The following is an 8,008-nucleotide window of genomic DNA, read 5'->3' as shown; positions in this document are numbered from 1 at the left end:
GATCTTCATTGATCTATCAAGTTCACATCTAGGGTTTGAGACCCTCATGGAAAAAATCACAACCAAGGATTGATCCACAAATGGTTACAATCATCTGAAATTCTAGTTATCAGACTTTGGATGTCACACGGGTTGTTATGACATCCAATTCTGCACAGACAAGAATTATGCAGAACTTAAAAGTAAGTGCAGTAAATAACACAAGTAATTGTTTACCAGTTCAGTCCAACATGACCTACATCTGGGGGCTACCAAGCCAGGGAGGAAATCCACTATCAGTAGTATTAATTCAAAGCTAAACTCACCCGTTTACAACTCTTCACTTAATCCCTACCCAATGCAATTTCAATCTTACTCTAAGATCAGAGTTCCTACTCACTCCCCCTCAATCACCTCAGTGATTACTACCTTTAATCAATATTAAAGACAATTTTGAAGTCACACTTCAAACAACTCTTGATTGTGCTTAACAGCTTTAATCAAGATACACAGCACTCACGCTTAAAAGCTTTGAGCGACACAACACTTACAACTCAATGAACACCCTATGCCAAAGAAATCATCTACGTGATAATGGCTTGGCTTACAAGATATGTCTAATACAAGACTCACAAAAATACAGCAGTGAAGTACGATGGACACACTAAATCTTCACGCCTCAAAATCCCCAGTTCTGAATGAAGGAACGACTTCCTTTTATATTGCAGTACTTGGGCCTTTGCACTTGTATTCTCCTGAATTTAAGGTCACGCGAGTTCCCCTAAATTCCACATCTAGGTTACTAACAAATAGGCTATTTGTTAGGTTCATTAAATGTAGCTTGGTTGTTAATTTCCTGGATTTTCTCTCAGCTGTTGAATCCCTGAAGAATAGCCTGAGAAAAAGCTGAAACAGAAAACTGAACAACCTACAATATAGCATATGCTGTCAGGAATGAATGTCACGACATTCAGCTTGACATCAAGGATCATATGCTAAGTCTGTTTTTCCAGAAAACAGACTATACAATTTTGCTGACCTGTATATGACCAAAATGACCATACTACAGTAACAGCTTACATTAATAAGTGTCAAAGTATCCAATTTGACATTTACACATTTGGCCTTAAGTCAGTTCTGTTATCCTCTTGAAGAACAGACTAAGAAACATACTGAAGTGTAGCAGAACACCACTCTGTCTATTATTCAGTATATGCTGTCCATGATGAATGTCATAACATCCAGTTTGACATTCATATAGTAGGCCTTATGCCAGGTCTGGTATTTCCTTGATAACCAGACTGCAAATGAATACTGAGCTCTAACAGAACACCAACTGTTCTATTCCTCAGTATCTGCTGACAGGGATGAATGTCACCACATCCAATTTGACATTCAATAAATCCTGTATTAGCTAATCCTACAGTAAGTTACTCAGGTATGTCATGACATTAGTCAAGACATCAGAGTACAGTTAGATACTCTAACCTCCAATGCAGTCACACAAACGCCTTCGCAACATGTCATGACATTAGTCAAGACATTAGAATCCAGCTAGTGTTTTACCATACAATGCAGCCAATTAAACACCTACAAACTCCCCCTTTGGCAAATTTTTGGCTAAAACACTTTGATCCCACAATAGAGTTCATAGCAGCGGAAATCACACATATAGCAGGTAATATACCTAGCTAATACACTCAGAGTGACAACACACTCACACACAAGGAAGTTAAATAAAACTTCACATAACAGCACACATACAGAAGTTAAATAAAAACTTCTAATTGCAGCACACATCCACAGCACACATACAGAGGTACAAAAGTTAAATAAAAACGTCAACACACATCAGCTGCAGGGGAGGGAATCTTCGAATCTGTCATGAGAGTCTGTTTTAACAGACCAATCTGTTGTCTGGGGTATCACTTTTTACTCCCCCTTTTTGTCAAAAATGTTGCCAAAGCCAACAACATAAACAGAAAAAAATGACAGAATTACAGACTTGGTTTTACTTCACAGTTTCAACCAAGTTAGCACCCACTTGATCTTGCTTCACAGCTTTGATCAAGTAATCACCCACTTTTGCTTTACTGTAGGTACAGCCATATCGGATGCCATGACTTTGTTTCTGACATCCAGAACCACTCCTGCATGAACAGCATCCTTGAATTCCTACAGGTGCATAGGCCTTCTCACGTTAGGGTGTCTCCTTACCCTCTTGTTGCCACACTTGTTGTACGTGGCATAGCTGTGATCTGTTGACCAATCAGAGCATAGTTTCAATTGTTTAACAGGCAGAGATATTAAACAATACATCCCAAACATCAGTGGTTGCTATAAGTTCTCAGAGAGACATATTCCCAGTTTGCCCCTTAAGTTTTCAAACTGAGTAGCATCCAGAGCCTTTGTAAATATGTCAGCCAGTTGAAGTTCAGTGGCTACATGTTCCAAGGTGATCACCTTGTCTTCCACCAGATCTCTGATGAAGTGATGTCTAATGTCAATATGCTTGGTCCTGCTGTGTTGGATGGGATTCTTGGAGATATTGATGGCACTGAGATTATCACAGAACAATGTCATGACATTTTGAGTGACATTGTACTCAGTGAGCATCTGTTTCATCCAAACTAGTTGAGAACAACTGCTTCCAGCAGCTATGTATTCAGCCTCTACAGTGGACAGAGATACACAATTCTGCTTCTTGCTGAACCAAGATATGAGATTGTCTCCCAAGAAGAAACATCCTCCTGATGTGCTTTTTCTGTCATCAGCACTCCCAGCCCAGTCAGCATCACAGTACCCAGATAGGACAGGCTCAGACCCATGTGAGTACAACATCCCGTAGTCACAAGTCCCATTGATGTACTTGAGAATCCTTTTGACTTGATTCAAGTGGCTCACTTTAGGCTCTGCTTTGTATCTAGCACATACTCCAACTGCATAAGAAATGTCAGGTCTACTTGCAGTTAGGTATAGTAGACTGCCTATTATGCTTCTGTACAAGCATTGATCAACACTAGGCCCTCCATCATCTTTGGTTAACTTCAGATGAGTAGGAGCAGGAGTCCTCTTGTGCCTAACATTATCCATACCAAACTTCTTAACTATGTTTTTGGCATACTCGCTTTGGGAGAGAAACATAGAGTCCTCCATTTGGTTGACTTGCATTCCAAGAAAGTAGGTTAGTTCCCCAACCAGACTCATTTCAAACTCAGATTGCATTTGTTGAACAAAATGTGTTACCATTTGTTCTGACATACCACCAAATACTATATCATCCACATAGATTTGAGCAATCATGATTTTGCCGTCTTCATCCTTCATAAACAAGGTTTTATCTATTCCACCTTTTCTGTATCCATTTGAGGTCAGAAATTCGGTCAACCTTTCATACCATGCTCTAGGTGCTTGCTTCAACCCATACAAGGCTTTCCTCAACTTGTATACATGCTTAGGTTGGTTAGGATCACATAACCCTTTAGGTTGTTCCACATAGACTTCTTCATTCAAGTAGCCATTCAAGAATGCACTCTTCACATCCATTTGGAACAATTTAAACTTCAGAATGCATGATATACCTAACAGCAATCTGATGGACTCAAGCCTAGCCACAGGAGCAAACGTCTCATCAAAATCAACCCCTTCAACTTGAGTGTATCCTTGAGCTACTAGTCTTGCTTTATTCCTAGTAATTACTCCTTTCTCATCATACTTGTTTTTGTAGATCCACTTGGTGCCAATGATGTTGGTCCCTTCAGGTCTTGGAACTAGCTCCCATACTTCATTCCTTTTGAACTGCTCAAGTTCCTCTTGCACGGCATTGATCCAGTATTCGTCAGTCAGGGCTTCTTTCACATTCTTGGGTTCAAACTTGGAAACAAAACAGGAATTTGAGCTCATTCCCCTTGACCTGGTAGTCACACCACTATTGGGATCCCCTATGATAAGATCCTTAGGGTGATCTTTCTGAATTCTGATAGATGACATTTTGGTGGTTGCATCTACTTCACATTCAGGAGGAGGTTCCTGTACTTCTTCAGACTTGACTGGAATGTCTGTTGAACTGTCAGGGAATGTTGCAACATCCTCTATGACATCGATTCCTTCCTCTTTATCATCCACAATAACATTTATGGATTCCATCAGGACATTGGTCCTATAGTTGAACACTCTGTACGCCCTGCTGTTAGTGGAGTATACTAGAAATATACCTTCATCACTTTTGGGATCCAGTTTCCTTCTCTGTTCACGATCTGTGAGAATGTAGCATTTACTTCCAATGATATGAAAGTACTTCACAGTGGGTTTTCTGCCTTTCCATATTTCATACAGAGTGGAGGAGGTTCCTTTTCTCAAGGTGACTCTGTTGTGAACATAGCACGCGGTATTCATAGCTTCTGCCCAAAAGTGCATAGGGAGCTTCTTTGCATGAATCATAGCTCTGGCAGATTCTTGGATAGTTCTATTTTTCCTTTCAACTATCCCATTCTGCTGGGGAGTTATAGGGGAAGAGAATTCATGACTTATTCCTTTAGACGAGCAAAACTCATCAAACTTGGAATTCTTGAATTCCGTACCATGATCACTCCTAATTCGGACAACACAGCTGTCCTTTTCCCTTTGGAGTCTGATGCACAGGTCTTTGAAGACATCAAATGTATCTGACTTCTCTCTGATGAAACTTATCCACGTGTATCTGGAATGGTCATCAACCACCACGTAGGCATATCTCTTTCCCCCCAGACTTTCAACCTGCATAGGTCCCATTAAGTCCATGTGCAGCAGTTCCAGAACTCTGGAAGTATTAGGATGTCCCAGCTTCGGATGTGACATCTTGGTTTGCTTGCCCACCTGGCATTCTCCACAGACTCTTCCTTCATCAATGAGCAGCTTTGGAATTCCTCTGACTGCTTCCTTGGATATGATCTTCTTCATTCCCCGTAAGTGGAGATGTCCAAGGCGTCTATGCCACAGCTTCACCTCCTGTTCTTCCTTGACTGAAGAGCATATTGTGGATAAGTTTGAGACTTTAGGTTCCCACAGATAGCAGTTATCTTTGGACCTAGATCCTCTCATAACTTCCTGATTGTCACCATTCGTCACAATACATAGCTCCTTAGTAAACTGAACATAGAACCCTTGATCACACAGTTGGCTTATGCTGATGAGGTTTGCAGTTAGTCCTCTTACTAACAACACATTATTCAGTTTTGGAACTCCAGAGCAGTCCAGCTTACCCACACCTTTTATTTTTCCTTTAGCACCATCACCAAAGGTCACATAGCTGGTAGTGTGAGGTTGGATATCTGCCAATAGATTTTCCATACCAGTCATATGTCTTGAGCATCCACTGTCAAAGTACCAGTCTTCTTTGGTAGAAGCTCTTAGAGCTGTGTGGACTAACCTAGCATACCATTGTCGCTTCTTGTTGGAGACATGGTGCCTAAATGTCTTATGCTTAGGTCTGACATGAGGGACTTGGTTCGGGTAACCATGAAGCCTGTAGCAGAAGGCTTTTATATGCCCAAGCCTACCACAGTGGTGACATTTCCATTTCTGGAATTTCCTCTTCTGATGATTAGTCATCCTGGTTGCCCGATGTTGAGACATTGGATGTGACTTCCCTTTGAATTTCTGAACTTTAGCCTTTGGGCATTTGCGTTAAGTTGAGGATCTTTTCCCAAAGCCTAAACCAGATGTGGTTCCAGACTTCTGTCCTACCTTTAGGATCTCTTCCAAGGTGTCAGTTCCTTTATTCATCATTCTGATGGATTTAGTCATCAGATTCAGCTTGGAGGTCAGCAGGGTTGTCTCACCATTTAGATCCTCTATGGCCGTCAGATGCTTCAGTTTCTCATCTTCCAGCTCCTTGATGAGTTTCTTCTGCTTTTCTCCTTGTACACGTACTTCTGTACTGGTGACACACAGCTTCTTATAAGCTGCAGCAAGTTCATCAAAGGTCAGTTCATCTGCACTTGAGTCATCATCAGTGGCACAAACACTGGTTAGTGCAGTGGCATGTTTAGCAGATTCTCCTTCAAATTCACTTTCAGAATCTCCTTCAGACCATGTGATAGCTAGCCCCTTATTTTGCATTTTGAGGTAAGTAGGGCATTCAGCTCTGACGTGTCCATACCCTTCACAACCATGACACTGGATTCCCTTGCCGTGGTTAAACTTCTCTTCAGAAGTTGATCTTTTCTTAATGTCAGACGGGATGTTCTTGACATTAGGTCTACCTCTTTGATCAATCTTCTTCACGAACTTGTTGAACTGTCTCCCAAGCATAGCTAAGGCTTCTGATATGCTTTCATCACCTCCAGTGTATCCTGCTTCTGACTCCTCTTCAGCATTAGATACAAAAGCTACACTTTTGTTCTTCTTTTCAGCATTCTCACCCAAGCCCATTTCAAAGGTTTGGAGAGAGCCAATTAGTTCATCCACCTTCATATTGCAGATGTCCTGCGCCTCCTCTATGACTGTGACCTTCATAGCAAATCTCTTAGGCAAGGACCTGAGAATCTTTCTTACAAGTTTCTCTTCAGCCATTTTCTCACCTAGTCCACCAGAGGTGTTTGCAATTTCAAGAATATTCATGTGAAAGTCATGAATAGTCTCATCCTCAGATTTTCAAACTTGGTGGTCAGCATCTGAAGTTTGGACATCTTCACCTTGGAAGTACCTTCATGAGTTACCTTGAGGGTATCCCAAACTTCCTTAGCTAGTTCACAGTGGTGCACCAGTCTGAAGATGTTCTTACTGATTCCATTGAACAATGCATTCAAGGCCTTGGAATTTCCAAGAGCTAATGCCTCTTGCTCCTTGTCCCACTCTTCTTTAGGAATCTGTACACTGACTCCATCTTCACCTGTCTTTGTTGGATGTTCCCATCCTTTGTTGACAGCTCTCTAGACTTTACTATCTAGAGACCTTAAGAAGGCTATCATACGAGGCTTCCAGTCATCATAGTTAGAGCCATCCAACATGGGTGGTCTATTTGAGTGTCCTATATCCTTGTTCATGGTACTAGAAAGTAACTTCCCTAGATCTCACCCAGATATTAACAGGCAGGGTGCCTGCTCTGATGCCAATTGAAATTCTAGTTATCAGACTTTAGATGTCACACGGGTTGTTATGGCATCCAATTCTGCACAGACAAGAATTATGCAGAACTTAAAAGTAAGTGCAGTAAATAACACAAGTAATTGTTTACCCAGTTCAGTCCAACATGACCTACATCTGGGGGCTACCAAGCCAGGGAGGAAATCCACTATCAGTAGTATTAATTCAAAGCTAAACTCACCCGTTTACAACTCTTCACTTAATCCCTACCCAATAAAATTTCAATCTTACTCTAAGATCAGAGTTCCTACTCACTCCCCCTCAATCACCTCAGTGATTACTACCTTTAATCAATATTAAAGACAATTTTGAAGTCACACTTCAAACAACTCTTGATTGTGCTTAACAGCTTTAATCAAGATACACAGCACTCACGCTTAAAAGCTTTGAGCGACACAACACTTACAACTCAATGAACACCCTATGCCAAAGCAATCATCTACGTGATAATGGCTTGGCTTACAAGATATGTCTAATACAAGACTCACAAAAATACAGCAGTGAAGTATGATGGACACACTAAATCTTCACGCCTCAAAATCCCCAGTTCTGAATGAAGGAACGACTTCCTTTTATATTGCAGTACTTGGGCCTTTGCACTTGTATTCTCCTGAATTTTAGGTCACGCGAGTTCCCCTAAATTCCACATCTAGGTTACTAACAAATAGGCTATTTGTTAGGTTCATTAAATGTAGCTTGGTTGTTAATTTCCTGGATTTTCTCTCAGCTGTTGAATCCTGAAGAATAGCCTGAGAAAAAGCTGAAACAGAAAACTGAACAACCTACAATATAGCATATGCTGTCAGGAATGAATGTCACGACATTCAGCTTGACATCAAGGATCATATGCTAAGTCTGTTTTTCCAGAAAATAGACTGTACAATTTTGCTGACCTGTATCTGAC

This window comes from Lathyrus oleraceus, chromosome 5 (genome assembly GCF_024323335.1).
Source record: "Lathyrus oleraceus cultivar Zhongwan6 chromosome 5, CAAS_Psat_ZW6_1.0, whole genome shotgun sequence".
NCBI lineage: Eukaryota > Viridiplantae > Streptophyta > Magnoliopsida > Fabales > Fabaceae > Lathyrus > Lathyrus oleraceus.
The sequence above is the reverse complement of the archived record's forward strand: the minus strand, read 5'-3'. Positions refer to the sequence as shown.